Raw genomic sequence first — 16,281 nt, 5'->3', positions numbered from 1 at the left:
TTTCAGCAGAAATGTGGCTTCTTCCTTCCTGTGCTCAGCGTTGGGGGCAATTAGCGCCTATTCTGATCAATACTGGATATGCCTTGGTATATTCAGACATTTAGGTTAAATTGCTTCTACTACAGCTGGGCCGCGTGTTCCATTTCATCAGGTTACGCTACGGAACCTTTACCAGGAAACACTTTGTCCCGATACGTTCGCACATACAGCTATATACACCTTTCCTTGTAACACAGGACTGCAACCCAGCCCGCCGGCCGGGGAACGGACTCGATGTCCTTCTGAGCCCCGTAGACTAAATAAACAGCAAACCCCAGTTTTCACTATTTAGCTGATGTACAAAGCGAAGGCACAATCTCGTTATAGCCGGTGGCCAGCGCGTTCCCTGGCAACAAGCCTTAACCTTTCCCTAACCATGTTTCTTGCGGCCGATTTTGAGGAGCAGAGTGAGGGCTGGCGCACGGTGGGCTGCTGGGGAAGGGGCCCTGCACCGCGGCCGGCTCTGCTGCTTCCCGGTCGTCATGTTCCACGGCTTCAGACCCGTCTGCATGTGTTTAGCACAAGATATAATCCAAGAAAGCAATACAAGGTGTTTAGCAGTCAGCTCAATTAAGACATGAACCTGCAAAGCATCCAGGTAAAATCTGGGGTGCATTAAGCAGACCTTGTCTGTTGTCTGGTCTGGTATCTGCCTCTCCTGGCAGAAGCGGCACCGGTTGGCTCAGGCGGAGCTCGCTGCCCCGAGCGCCGCGGTGTCCGGCTGTGCCACCGCACCGGGCCGTCTCCGTGGCAGTGCCATCTCCCCAGCAGGACCAAAGGGCTGGCCACGATCGGGATGGTCACTGGTGTTTGGGGGGCAGGGGATGGCGAACGATGAAAAAGCGGTTCAAAGCTAAGAACGACCCTGGTTCCTGCCCTCTGTGCTCTCAGCTCTTTCCTCAGCTGCACCCGTGCCCCTCGAGGACGCGCGCCCGCGTGGTTTCTGCGCTCCAGGCGTATCCAGCCATAGCCTCCGTGTCAGACCGTCTGTTCATGCTCCTCTGAACCACCCATCCTCACCGTACAACCCCTCGGGAGAAGCCTGAGCTAACCTCTCCGCTTCTTCCACCGCTTTCAATTCCTAATTGACTGGCACGAATTGTTAAAGGGCGTTTTTCCTGTCTCCCGCTGCCTGAGCAGCATCTGCGCTGGCACGGACGGTCCCGCTCAGCTCCTCGGCCCCATTCCGGTCCTTTCAAGTCATGGCAAAATTTCTAAGGAGTTTACGGTAACAAACTTGGTAATGAATTTTGGGAGGTCAGAGGGAGGAGGGTAATGGGGGAAAGGGGCCGCGCAGGTTTTGCCTCCCACCCGCTGCCCACGGGAAAGCCCCGCCGTGGTTCCCCTTGCCCTGCAGCCGCTCGCCGGCTCCCGCCCGCTGCCATCTCCCTCTCCTGGGCTGCGTTTTGGGCACAGAGAAAGAAACTTCCTACCTTCAGCATTTTGCTTGTGTGCTTCCAGAATTCAAGTCCTCGTTAAAACAGAGTTTATATACGTAGAGGGAAAGCAGTCACCAAAATTGCTTTTAATATGGTAAGAATGATGATAACTGAGTGACAGTAACTCAGCTGTTTTGGGGGGATTTGGGGATTGTCTTTGATTTTTATTGTAAAATTAAAAAAAAAAAAAGTCACGACAAACACAAATGAAAGGTTTCCTATACAGGACAGTGTGATTCTTACCTTTCCTTAGAAGAGTCTGGAAGTTGGCCGCCTTTAATGCCGCCAGCAGCGGGGAAGTGGATGCACTGCTCCAGCAGTTTTGGCCCCACTGGTTGGGAACTGGCTGAGGTTGGGGTGGTTGTTCCCAGCCGCCCAGCACTGCTGCTCCACCAGTGTAAGAGCTCTCGTGTTTGACACCCTCACGTTCCCTGGTGGCGTATTTCATAGTGGAATTAATGCATTTTAATTTAAAAAAAAAAAAAAAAATCGGCCATGTCCACGTAGAATGGACAGCATGAAGAACACTTCTTTGCATGGAGGAGTTCAGCATGGAGCTGGTGCAGGCCGAGCGCAGCCTGGCTGTGGGGCTGGCAGGGTCTCCTGTGCCCCCCAAGAGGCTTAGGGCTGGGGCCAGCGAGTGCCTGCGGCAGGAGCCGGGGCTTGCACTGAAGGACGAGCGGGATAACTTTGCAGCTGCCTGAGCACAGTGAGCACGGCAGGGCTTAGGGATTTCCGGAATGGCTATGATTTGGATCAAAAAGGAGCACCGGGACAGCGTTAACCCCGTGGAGCGGCCGAGGTCTGGTGCTGCTGGGGGGCCGGGCGGCAGCTCGAGCCTGGGGCGGCTGCGTGCTCAGCCCCTGCTCCAACCCTCCTAGCAAGCCCGGCCAGCGACTCCCGTCCCCTACCCGTGCCTCGAGATTTTGTTGTAAATAAACATAAATTAGGCCAGTGCAATGTTAGCCCTGAGCTATGCTTGTAAAACAGTTTTAGTCCCTTTTTTTTTTTTTTTTTTAATCCCTATGAGGTAACAATGATAGAAGAGAGTTCTGTAAAACGTGCTTCAGACTTCTCAAAAAATCAGATATGACCGTGCAGTAAATGGGCTGTAATTTCACGTGGCTTCTAGTTTGTTTTCTTCTCCTTGCAGTAGCAGAAAGCTGTGGCTCTTAGCGTTCTGGTTTGCTGATGAACTCACGGAGAGGACAGCCACTGCGGGTTGGTCACTCCGGCTCCCCGCATCCCACCCTGTCCTGTCGCAGTCTCCTGAAGCCGCTTTACCAGGCAGCTCTTTGTGCAAGAGAGAGAGATTGAACCAAAAAGGGGAAAACTCCCATGGAAATTTTATACTTCAGGAGTGGCTTCATTATTTTTGACCTTTGCATCTGAAAATCTGGGAGGAGGAAAATAAAAAATAAAATTCTGTGGTTTGAATTCTTGATTATGCTATTTCAGGAGGAAGGACTGTTTATAGGAGCAGACTGTTGGAAACGGCACAATCAAAAAAGGAAAATAATATGCGAGAGAAAGCTATTGTCAGTGTAACTTACAGAAAGAGGCAGGGTATAAGGGCTGCGGTGTGCTCTGGGGAAATTTGAAGGCATGTGTTGAATGGAAATCAGAAGATTCGGTGAAAATTATAGTTCTTTGCTGTTGCTCATTTGGAGAATATGAATAATGCAATCTTCAGAGCCCTTTTTGTAAATGGCAAAATATATTCTTGGATGAAGGAAAGGGGGAGACCGTGTGTGTGCCCGTGCACAAACGCCGGCCAGCAGGGACGAACAGAGCGCAGCTCAAACGCGAGGCCCAGCCCGCGGTCCCTCCAGCCGCGGAGCAGCCTGCCCGCGCAGGACGTCCCTGGTGCCGCCAGCGTGCTCGGAGCAGCAGCGCGGGCTGTTTTATGGCTTTCTTAAAGGAAAAAAAAAAGGCATTTTGTGTATGCATGCAACTCCTTGAATTGCAAATAGATTTCCACTCCCGCTTTCCTGCGGGTCGCTGTAGGGTGATAACCTTCCCTCACCTGCTCGCCGCTCCTTTTCCAGGCAGCGGCTTGTGTTAGCCAAGCTCGCGAGCCCACAAAGCGTAGCCCCAGCCGGCAGCTGAGCACCAGGCAGCCCCCCCGTGGGATGGGGGAGAGAATCGGAAGAGCAAAAGTAAGAAAACTCATGGGTTGAGATAAGAACAGGTTAATAATTGGAACAAAAGAATAGTAATAATAATAATGAATTATAATGAGAAGGGAAACAAGAGAGAGAGCGGAACAAAACCCAAGGGAGGAGAAAAAAAAAAATGACACAACCGCTCACCACCCACTGACCGACACCCAGCCCGTCCCCGAGCAGCGATCGCTGCCCCCGGCCAACTCCCCCAGTTCCTATACTGGGCATGACGCCGTATGGTCTGGAATAGCCCTGTGGGCAGTGGGGGTCAGCTGTCCCGGCTGTGCCCCCTCCCAGCTCCTTGTGCCCCTGGCAGAGCAGGGGAAGCTGAGAAGCCCTTGACCAGTGTCAGCACTGCTCAGCAACAGCCAAACCATCAGCGTGTTATCAACATTATTCTCATACTAAATCCAAACCGCAGCACTGTACCAGCTACTAGGAAGAAAATTAACTCTATCCCAGCCGAAACCAGGACACTGCTCCACGCTGCAGCGCCGTGCCGCAGGGTTTCCTTGTCTCTTGGAAGTCCCAAAGTCATTTTTTGGGATGGTGCTTTGGAGTAAGCAGCCCTGGGACCTGATCTCCCCTCCGGCGCGGGGTCCCAAGTGGTGTCTGGGGTGCAGCTAGCACCCCGTTTATTCCGCGTCCTAACTGTAGTCTCAAAGTGCAAGAGGTGTTTGGCAGGGCCATCCCTGATGCAGTCACACAACCGTTCCCTTTTTTCCCTTCTCTCCTTCAGTTTGTCAGCTGAGTCCTTTCCCCGTTTATTTTGCCTCCGTCTCGCTCATGCAGCTCGTTATCCTGAAGACGGCACTACGACAGCGATAGTCCACTTCCCTGGGGTTTAATGTGAAATAACACGCAGGCCAGTCTTCACTTTAATCTTAAACTGTTTGATCTGGGTGAGATACAGTGCTGCAATTTACTGAGTTTCAGTATATGCCATGGCCCTTTTTGTTCCAGTACCCGGTGTATCTCAGAGTCTGTATAACCAGAATTGTTACCAGCAGATGCAAGACCCAGTCAGTGGCCTTCAGGCACACAAGTTCCTTTATGCTAACGTGAATTTTTGTCCAAGTGTGGACTTCAGATTTCATCCACAAAACGTCAGGCTCCAACTTCGTCCATTTTCCAGACGATGACATTCTTCAGCAAGAACAGGAGCCACCTGCGCCGAGTGAGGATCGCCGTGCGATAAGCTAGCGGAGCAATGTGTGGTTTTAAAAATATTATTAACTTTTCTTGTTATCTGGTGGCATCACCTGTGCTGCGCGTGACGAGGAAACCAGCAGTAGCTCCCTTTCAGTCCTGCTCCCTCTCAGTGCCAGATAAGCCTGGCTTGCTTGCGACACACTCCAAGGAAGTAGATTATATATTTTTTATCTGTAAATGCAGTTTGCGATGCTGCGGGTCAGGGCAACAATATACTGCTAGGGAGAAAAAGGAAAGAAAAGAAAGCAAACCCAACGCCAGAGCTGATCCACTCCAGGCAGCGCAGGAAGGGCTCCCGCAATGATGTGGGAATATAATTTCTAAAGGAAAGATTGTCCCTGTTCCTGCATTTTTACGTGACCAGGTGCTTGCAGATGCTGGATGCTATGGCTGCCTTCAACACAACGTTTAGATGTTGAACAAATGCAATAAAGGTTTATTTAAAATACCACAATGCCGCTTCTGTCCAAACAGATCAATTTAATGGTTATTTAGCAGAAATAAATTCAATCTGGCACAACGGAAACAGCAGCAGGAGAACCTAAATATAGCAGCAGCAGCGGCAGCAGGCCCCGGTGCATCATCTCTTCCAACTGCCGTGGTGGTTTCTCACGGGGCAGGAGACGCCGTCGGTGCGCGAGGAGGCCGCCTTGCTCCCGCAGCCGCCCCAGCAGCGCAGCGGCCGCGCTGCGCCCGGCCCGCGCAGGGGGCTGCGGTGACCAGAGCCCGGAAGGAGACGGCAAAGAATGGGAAATAATGTCCCTGCCCTAGAGAGAGAACACGTCCTGCAGGAACTGATGGACCTACAGGTATATAGGGGATGTAGGAAGCAACCTCGATGCATGTAGGGGATAAAGGAAGCAACCTCGATGCATAGAGGGGATGTAGGAAGCAACCTCGATGCATATAGGGGATAAAGGAAGCAACCTCGATGTATACAGGGGATAAAGGAAGCAACCTTGATGTATATAGGGGATGTAGGAAGCAACCTCGATGTATGCAGGAGATAAAGGAAGCAACCTCGATGTATATAGGGGATGTAGGAAGCAACCTCGATGTATTTAAGGAATGTAGGAAGCAACCTAGATGTATATAGGGGATAAAGGAAGCAACTTTGATGTATATAGGGGATGTAGGAAGCAACCTCGATGTATTTAGGGAATGTAGGAAGCAACCTCGATGTATATAGGGGATAAAGGAAGCCTGCATAAATGGAATGATCAATTAGTTGACTAAAAGACAGAAAGATTTTCTTAAATGGTAGATTTTTTTTTAGTATTTCTAGTTTACTTGCTATAAATACGTTGATAACTTCAGGACGCTCTAGGTGAGCAAAGCAGACTACCAACTGAGCCAAGAGCGGGCCGTGTCAGGAGCCGGGCCTGCGGCTGGTGGGTGCCGGCAGCCGGTGGAGCTGCACGTCCCCGGAGTTCCCCAGCTCCTCTGACGGCGCGTGGCAGCCACCCCAGCTCGACGGATGGCTTCTCACGGAGCACGCGGCTGCAGTCCTGCTTCTCTCCTTGTCGTGGTTTAGCCCCAGCCCCCAGCCCCAGCCCCCCCAGCCGCTCGCTCACTCCCCCCCATGGGATGGGGAGAGAATCAGAAGGGTAAAAGTGAGAACCCTCGTGGGCTGAGATAAAGACAGTTTAATGGGGAAAGCCAAAGCCGCGCACAAGCAAAGCAAACAAGGAATTCCTTCCCTGCTTCCCGGGGGCAGGCAGGTGCTCAGCCATCTCCAGGACAGCAGGGCTCCAGCACGCGTAACGGTGACTGGGGAAGACAAACGCCATCGCTCCCAACGTCCCCCCTTCCTCCTTCTTCCCCAGCTCTATACACTGCCCGTGACGCCGTATGGTATGGAATAGCCCTCGGGCAGTTTGGATCAACTGTCCTGGCTGTGCCCCCTCCCAGCTTCTTCTGCCCCTGGCAGAGCACGGGGAGCTGAGAAGCCCTTGCCCAGTGCAGCACCAACTAACACATCTCTGGGTTATCAACGCTGTTTTCAGCACAAATCCAAACCAGCCCCATAGCAGCCGCTATAAAGAACATTAACTCTCTCCCAGCTGAAACCAGGACGCTCCTTTGCAAGGGATGTTCTGCGAGAGCAGAACCAGGCAGCAGGACGGTGCCGGGGGGGACTGTGCCATCTCCTGCTCGGTCCTCGGTTTCCGCACTCGAAGCTCTGTCTGTAAAATGCTTAAACCCTCTCTAATGCTCCAAACTGCTGCAGGACGCAGCCAGGAGCAAACCGCCCGCTGCCTTGCCTCCAGGCTCTCTGGCGAGGTGGTGCTGAGGGACAAGGAACGCCAGCGTTTTTCTCAGCAATCGTGTTGATTTGTTCCCGTCTGAGAGCACAAACTCCTCCTTGCTCCTGCCGCTGCCCCGGAGCTGCTGGGAGCCCAGGTCGGGAAGGGAAAGGCAGCTGCAAGAACAAAAAGCAGCATTTCTCTCCTTCTGAGCACCCTCAGCCTGCACACGGCCAGACCCATCCTGCGCCAGAAGCGCTCGGTCTGCAGGTCCAGCAGAGCCCCTAAAAGGTGGCAGTTCCAGACCGTTAAGCTAGATCATCATTATATTATCATTACTAAGTTACCTGTTGGAAGAAGAATTCTGCCTTCCTTGTGAAGGACAGATTTTATTTCTGCCAAAACATTTGCCGCTCAATGAACAGAATTAATCTATAATTTGGCAGTTAATGTGTCCGCCAGCTCTCATGAAAGAAAAAAAACTTATTAAACTTAATCGGGTTTTAGGATTTCATTATTTCTGCTCTAAGAAACACAGGAAACCATACCGCAGGAATTCAAAGGCGGAGCGTGCGTTCGAGGGGAGGGCTGCGAGGGCTCTGCCAGCCCAGAATGAGGGGTAATGCCTGCTCGGCTGGGACGCTTCCCCTCGACAGCTTCTGGATGCTGGAGGACCGGAGTCAGCTGGGTACAGCCCCGTCACCCTTCCTGCTATGCGCATATACACACACACAAACACACAGATATATATGCTTTTATGTATATAAAAAAATATGCTTGACATAATTATGCTAGGAAACAGAATATATTTTATATTATGATATATCACTATCATGTTAATAACATATTTTTTAAATATATATATTTTCTGTCATTCTGTTCCCAGGTAACAAGTGATGGGACGAGAGGAAATGGCCTCCAGTTGCGCCAGGGGAGGTTTAGACTGGATATTAGGAAATTTTTCTTCACTGAAAGGGTTGTCCAGCACTGGACCAGGCTGCCCAGGGAAGTGGTTGTGTCCCCATCCCTGGAGGTATCTAAAGGACGTTTGGATGAGGTGCTCAGGGACATGGTGTAGTGGTGGGCTTGGCAGTGTTAGGTTTACGGTTGGACTTAATGATCTCCAAGGTCTTTTCCAACCTGTGCGATTCTGTGATTCTGTGATTCTGAAATGCCGATGCTGTTCACTAGCATTGCTCCTTTCCCAAGTAGATGTTGATATTCAGGACCTTGCTCATTAGTTTCACAGTCAGAGCTGAAATTAATGACGCAGAGCCAGATATTTTAAATTCTCTCTCTTTCTCCCTTGTCCCCCCCACCCCCAGGCATCTTCTGATGTGTTGCTCGAAGGTGAGATATTCGGGACTGTGCCGGGGCTCTGCCGCGCAGCACGCGGGCACCGCTTCGTGGGTGCCGGGCAGTCCCGGGAGCAGGCAGGGTCCGCGGGGCGCTGGTGCAGTAAGGGGTGCTGGGGGCCGGGGGGGATGCGAAAGCCCTGTGCTAACGGAAAAGAGCCCTTTCCGAAAAGAGCAGAAAAACTATTGTACCAAATGATCTTTTTTAAAGTCATTTGCAACCAACGAATAATTTTAAAAGCGATGCTCTCCATCACATCTCTCCTGGCTGGATCCTGGTTGGTGCCGGTCACCCGCTGCCACGGCAGCTCTCAGCATCGAGGTGCCCGAGGAGCTGCCGTGCCCCGGTCGCGCCCACGGCTCCCCGTGCCAGCCCAGGAGCCCTCGCTCTGTCCCACACGTTTTAAAGGATGATTTTTTTCCTTCTCTACTTCCTGTAGTATGAACTCTTACTGTGCCAATATATTCATTTAGAGTCACTTCTCAACCCAGCCTCTCTGGAGCGTAGGCTGAGCATTATCTTAGTGATAGCCGTGATGTATAGGTCTCAGGCACCTACACAGAGTTGCAGGGTAGGGATCATCGGGGTCCTCAGCTCTGCAGATCTTTTCCTTCCCTCCTGCACTGACATGCTTTCGCACCTGGGGTCTTACTGAGCAAATTGTTAGTGAACATCTTGCTCCAGATTGTTCCGCTTTTCTTGCAGCTAGTGTCCCTTTGAAAAAAGATGAAACCACAAAACCAACAAAAGGCTGCTTTTGTGTCATGCATGAGATCATTATTGAAATGCCAAAAAGGATTCTTAAAGAATTTGGCTCATACACGTGAATTACTGGTGGAAAATGCGTGTAATTAAATGTTTTTAGAAATTCGTATGGGAATTTGAAACTAGTATCTGCAGACAATGACTAAAAACAAAGTTACCAGGATGCTGAGGAAAACCAAAGATGATGGGAACATGTAACATATTTAATTATAATGAAAAGTTACCATTACATTTAAAAATGACTTCCCATACTTGAACGCTTTTGGAAGACTTTGGTTTCTTTAAATCCAGAACATGAGGCTGGATGCTTGAATTGTCATGGCTGGTCTGCTCTTACCCTTGACCGCTTTCCAAGCACCTTGCACAACCTCAGCCCTAGGTATTGTGAATATCTGCTCCATATTTTGACCACAATGGCCTCAAATCCTCATTAGTACGGGTGCAAGGTGGGCTGTGCTGTATCACCAAAACACCAGGGTGTTTTGAGGAAGTAGGGTAATTCACTGGCTGTTGGTATCTGGTGCTACTCGGCCAGGAATATCTTTAATAGTAGTGGGTGAATCTGGGTTGGAAAAAGATAATAGAAATATGTTCTATTAAAAAGATAATAGAAATATGATAATAGAAATATTATGAAAAAATAATCAAAATCACTATTTCCATATAATTATTCAAAGTAATCTGTGGGCAGCGTGATACTAAAGTATAGGACTATTGGGCATGAGAAAGAGCAATAGCGTGAGTGCCTACGCGGTGATCGTGGCCACGCTTTCATGGCATTGCCTCGGCGGGGCTGCTCACGCGCTCTGCTGAGCCCGGGAAGCGCGACGTGTTGAGAGCTGCTGGTCTGCGCTTCACCTCATCCAGGTAAACCTCGAAGAGTGGTCAACAGCGTGTGAAAGGCTGTGGGAGGCTTTGGGTGCAGGATAACCACAAAGGAGCCACAGGTAAATACTTTCTCCTTCTCCTTAAGCGGGCAGCTCTGCCACTGGGAGAAGTTTCCATCTCAGTATTGGGCCGGGAGATCTGTGGATCCTCTCCGCGTCGTGTGGCTGCGATCTAGTGAAGACAACCCTACTGGGTGCGCGTCGTGGCGGGGCCGTGCTCCCTGTACGGCTGTTGCTGCATCTCTAGGGCGTTTCTAGAGGAAACCTGTTGGATGTTCTCATGCGAAGAAAGGTTTGGAGTTATTCACATACAGATACAGATTTAAAAAAAAAAAAAAAAAAAAAAGCAGTGATTAGTCCTTGAATCACTGTTGAATGACGCTGGCCTCCCAGGCTGTCGATCAGGGTGTCCAAGCGGAGGTGGGGCTGGGGCCGTGCGTGCCAGGGGGCTCGAGCGAGAGCATCCTTTGGCGGGGAGGGGCTCGGGATGCCCTGTCCGCCATTATCATCGTAGGCGTTGCTGCTCCTGGTGGGGCTCCGGCAGGGAAAATGCGGTCTTAGATCCAAGAAACCCTACGCAGGCACTGAACATCGTAAAATGGTTATAAAATACCTACACGTGACACCACACTGAATCTGTGGAATTATGTAGCTATGGTATATGTAGATATAAATACCGTCCTATATGTAATGTATGTATACATAGGCACGTGCACACAGTTATTAAAAGCCATACATTGGCTTTTAATAAATTTTTACATGGATCTTCCTCCTTTATAGCGAAATCAGAGAAAGTATGATATTTTATAGGTAACTTCAGATAATAAAAAGATATTGTTTGGGTAGTCTACTGCTCAGTGAGGAACATATTACTTAGCATTAAAATGAGGAGGGACCTGCTTTTCGGGAGGAGTGGTGCTGGCAGAGTCCGGGAAGCGGTGCAAGTGCCCATCCCCTGCCAGCCTGGCCCGCAGCTACCGCAAAAGACGGCATGTTTCTATTTTCCTGCAAAAATGCCGTTACGCAGCTTCTGTTAGCTCTGTGCTGCACAGCTCGCTGCCATCAGTGGCTGTCCTGCCGGAGCGCTGCTGGCCAGGCACGGCCCCGGAGCTGCCGTGGTGGCAGCCGTGGGTGCAAACGCTGTTGGGAGCCATCACGTACCACCTTCTGGTTTGTGTCTTGCAGCCCTTCCCAGTGTGATTGTGCATGAGAAAAGGTGGCCGCAGCTTTCCCACTATTAACCCTTGGAGTTAAGGGTTTTATAATGAGTTGCCTTTATGTTCTATTGCAAGTCTGATGGGTGAGCAGGAGTAATCAAGTCGTGGAGGCGACGGCTGGTGTGATGATCCCAGGAGGACAGACACCAAGCACAGAAACACAGAATCACAGAATCGTGTAGGTTGGAAAAGACCTTTAAGATCATCGAGTCCAACCGTAAACCTAACACTGCCAAGCCCACCACTACACCGTGTCCCTAAGCACCACATCCAAACGGCTTTTAGATACCTCCAGGGATGAAGGTAATCATCAGGGATGAGGCCACAGACTGGCCCCACTGGCCACAGGCTGGTTTCTAGCCTGGCATTACATTTGGAGTCATATTAAATGAGTATATGTCCGTTGCGCTTCGCCTCAACGTAACTCTTACGCACCGCTCCTCCTTCAGCATCGCCTTATGGAAAATCCGTGGTTGGGCTTGGGTACCAAATCTAACAGTGTCTTTACCGGCTGTTTTAGTTCCTACACTTGTGCCAAACATCTTCTCATTGAATCACTTTCCTGCTAACAACAGGCACAGGGAGTATGTGTTAGCCCCATGCTTTTTGGAGATAATTTGCTGAGGGACATTAGGCAGCTGCCGATGGTGTTAATGGCTTCCTCTGACAGAGAAATACAATTGTCCATGTGCAGCGATAGCAAAGGATTGCAGGGATTGTAACGGGTTTGTGATACTCCTGCAATTTTCCTGAAACATTTTTTTATCAGACACTGCTCTGAAATTACTGTGCGTTTGAAAAAAAGGTTAACAAACATCTTTTTTGGTTCAGCCATGCGCTAGCAGCTAAAATACACCTTTCAGACGAGGGGTAAGAAATCAGCCTTGCAGGACTTGAAACGCCCTTGCTGCGTGACCTTTGCTGGTCTGTTCTAGCAGCAACCGGGAAAAGTTAATTTTTATTTCTCTAGGTAGTCACCCTATGGGAAAAGCGGGCAAAGCTGGGGAAATGCGAAGCTCAGACACACCCTGGGGGGTGCAGAGCAGAGGGCGTCCCTCCCCTGCCACCACCCCTCTTTCCCGCAAGTGCCTCTTTGGTTATTTTGGGGTGCCGGACCCTGGGGTGCTCCTGACGCCCTCCTGCACGCGTCGGGTAGCGTCGGGTGCCGAGGGGAAGGTACCAGCGCCTGCACGTGTGTTCTGACCGTCTTTGCGTGTGCGCCCACGCTGCCCTCCGCATCCTCGACAGAAGCCGTACTCCGCAGTGTTATTTAAGAAATAATCAAGGAATACCGCAAGGTTTCTCTGCATTGGAAAATGGAAACTGATTTTTTATTACGGTTTGCGAAGACCGCTGTTCTGCACGCTGTTCTGCATCACAGAGATTCTGCTTGGTTCTCCTTTGCCTGTTTCCGTGGGAATTTATATCTGCAAGGAAAGTCAATTCAGCCACTAGATGCTGCTTTATTGCAAATGTATTTCAGTGAATGTTTTCAACTAAAAGGAAAAGAAATAGGTTGAATTAAGATGTTTTTAAATTTTTTTAGAAAGAGCATTTACAATGCAAGTACTAAGCCTGAGACTTCTGCAGATCCCAACATTAAAAATGATTTGTTCTCCCAGGAGTTTTAATCAGGTAAAACGTATACAGAAATGGTGAAATACGGTTCTGAGAAAAAGCCTTTTGTGCAGAGAAATATTTGATAGCTGCCTTTCACGCCACATGCCTGAAGCTTGTGAGCTCCTCTCTAGACATCCAGCAGATCTGTCTTCCCATGGGAGACACAATGTTCACAATTAAACCCTTCAGTGAAAAAAGACTCGGAAACCGCTCCAAACAGCACCACATTGAAGTGATGCACGTTCTCCATATTCTGTGCGTACAGAGACATTTCCGACAGTCATACAGCTTTTCCACTATGTTGACAGGGTCTAAAATCGCTCTGCAGTTATTGCAAGCTCCAGCCAAACGCTGCAGCACGTGTCAGAGACCAAACTGTGTCCCCCGAGCCCCCCAAAAGCCGGGGGATGCTGCAGCTTGTGTTTGCCTGCCTCCCTGCAGTTCAGACGTTTTCCACAACCGTTTCATTTTTTGTTATTGTTTTTCCATGATATTTATGGTATTTGCATATCAGATTTACCCAGGAAAATTACCATCTATGTCAGCTCAAGGGTGTTTTTTATATATATATATATACACACATATATACATAACGTGGTGTTGTTGCGTATTACATGGGAAGTTTATCTAATGGTTCCCTGCAGATATACTATGGCTTTTTTTTTTTTTCTTCTGAGATCGGGAATGCTAATTGAAGTCAGCAAGTAGCTAATTGCAGCCGACAATCCAGCACCGCCGTCGTGCCCAAACGTGCTGGCCGGTGGCTGCTCCCGCCGGTGTCCGGGCAGCGCGGGCAGAGCCCCGGGAGCTGCCTCGGCCCCCGGCAGCTCCGTCAGGCGGTTTCCCACGGACAGATGGGATCAACGCGGTTTGGAACAACGCGTCTTTGAGACACGGACGGTTTTCTGCCTTCTGTCCTACCCGGAGCAGCGTGGAAATCGCCCGGTGCCCCCGCCAGCACCGTGCTTCTCCAAACACCGGCGCGGGTTGGTTGGCGGGGAGGAAACCGCTCGGTCCCGGGTGCAATAGGTTACCCAGCCTGTTGGTGGGACAGGGCTGCGCGCTGGTATTTCACTACGAGGACAGGCAGATAACTTATTAGTCTTTGAACGTAATGGAAAATTAGATAAATAACTATGTTAACGGGTGTTTGCGCAGGCTAAGTGCCGTGCTGAGAGACTAGTCTGCCTTGGTTCAGTACCCGACAGGGAGGGAGAAACCGCTCCAGCTGGCAATTGAGACAGACAGAAAGCGAACTGGCGAGCCCTGGGTCTGCATCTGTCGCGCTCTTCCCTCCCCGTCTCCCACGGCTGCAGAGGGAGGCTGGGGAAATTAAACTCGTTTCCTTTTTTTTTTTTTTTTTTTTTTAAAATCTCCCTCTGAATTTGTCCAGATAGTCTGTTCTTTTAGCTTATTCTCTCTGCCCAGTGTGAGAAATCGGTCATATTGCACAAACTCAAATGAGAATTTGTAGGGGTGACGTATATTCAGGAATACCACCATACTTTCTGTTTGTTTTGTATTTCGTTTGACTTTGACTTTAATCTTCAGAAAATTCTTTTCTGAAATAAATACTGGTAAGTGACTAAAAAATTAAGAAAGGCAGGCATCGGCTAGGGGAAGAAGCAGGAACTGAGCACATCCCGGCCAACACTTCTAGAAGTGGCTGGGAATTCGGGGTGCTGCCGTGCTGGGAGCATCTTCAGGCCTCTTACAGCTGGAGGCAGGGGGAAGAAAAAAATCACCAGTGAGCAAAACCTGCGCGGGCAGGTACGTCTCCTCTGCTTCCTGAAAGAGGCGCGAAGGTTTTCTGCTATTTGTAACCAAAATTAAGGCCAGGCAGTGGGGATTTTTCTTTCTGCCTCTTCCCTCTCCCTCCACCCATCACCTCCTGCGGTTTGTGTCCCTCCCCGCGATGGAGTTAATTACGGGGGCTGGTGGGACGAAGCATTGCCAGGGAGCTGCTGAGAAATCAGGCCTGTCCAGCGCGGACCTGCGACGCTTTGCTCTCCCAGCTAATTAAAAAAAGGTGTTTTCATTTTGGCGGTGGCATATGGGTGACTGTGGCACACGGACCTTCATAACTCATCTATTTCTTCTTTTTTGTGCTGGGCAACTGCAGTATGATCTTGGAAAGAAGCAAAGGTTTTCCCCTAAAAGTCAATGATCAGAGAGATTTCATTTTCGCTGGTCTAGGAAGTTACTGAAAGCAATCAGTGTCTTCCCTTGGATGATCTACATCTCCCGGCAGTGCCTCGATGGGGCTTTCTCTTCTCCGGGACCAGACCAGGGGTTGAATCCCTGGCCCCGGGCACTGTTTGAACGTCTCACATCCCCACCCGGGCTGCAGGGCACCTGCTCTCCCACATCCCCTGTGTCCTTTCCTTAAATTATCTTCATTTTTTCCCCAGTTGTTCTGCTGCTTGGGTGCTCAGCTGTGTGTGAACCCCCCAGCCCACCTTCCTCGGGGAAGGGGTCTGCGGCAGGACGAGCACTTTGTGGTTTCTGTACCCTGGGAGCTGTTTCCACGACACTGGTCCCCAAAATCAGGGGAGGTTTAGACTGGATATTAGGAAATTTTACTTCACTGAAAGGGTTGTCCAGCACTGGAACAGGCTGCCCAGGGCAGTGGTGGAGTCCCCATCCCTGGAGGTATCTAAAGGACGTTTGGATGAGGTGCTCAGGGACACGGTGCAGTGGTGGGCTGGGCAGTGTTAGGTTTACGGTTGGACTCGATGATCTTAAAGGTCTTTTCCAACCTACACGATTCTGTGATTCTGTGATTCTGTGATTCTGTGAAAATAGTGTCCCTGTGTCTGTCCAGACATGCAGAAATCTGAGGGCGATGGGGAAGGACACAGAAATGGCGTAGTGCTTGCAAAAAAAAAAAAAAAAAAAAAAAAGGAGCAATTTAGTATTAGTGTTATTCAGTTATTTAGTACTGTGATATTCAGAGTCACAAAGACATTGTTTTAATCCTGCTCCCAGACCACAATTTTAAGAGGAAAAGTTGGAAGCTGAAGACAGTTTAGAACAGGCTGAATTTGGCTTAGAAGTGGTGGGTTTTAAGAGAAAATGACCAACGCTTGTATTTTCATTTATATATTTTGCCCTGTGATATACTGAATTCACTAACACTATTTTAGCAGGGACTAATGGAAAGATCGTTAAGTGTAAGGTTATTGCCATTACAAGCTACAGGAATCTCGCCGCTATCAGCGCTGTGGTGATAATTCAAGTCGTGAACAAATCCCTTTACGTAGGCTTATTATTACTCCAATTAATATTATTTTGCAGGGGAGTTTGTTTCCAATAAATAAAAATGTGATTAAAAA

This window comes from Mycteria americana, chromosome 9 (genome assembly GCF_035582795.1).
Source record: "Mycteria americana isolate JAX WOST 10 ecotype Jacksonville Zoo and Gardens chromosome 9, USCA_MyAme_1.0, whole genome shotgun sequence".
Classification (NCBI taxonomy): Eukaryota; Metazoa; Chordata; class Aves; order Ciconiiformes; family Ciconiidae; genus Mycteria; species Mycteria americana.
The sequence above is the reverse complement of the archived record's forward strand: the minus strand, read 5'-3'. Positions refer to the sequence as shown.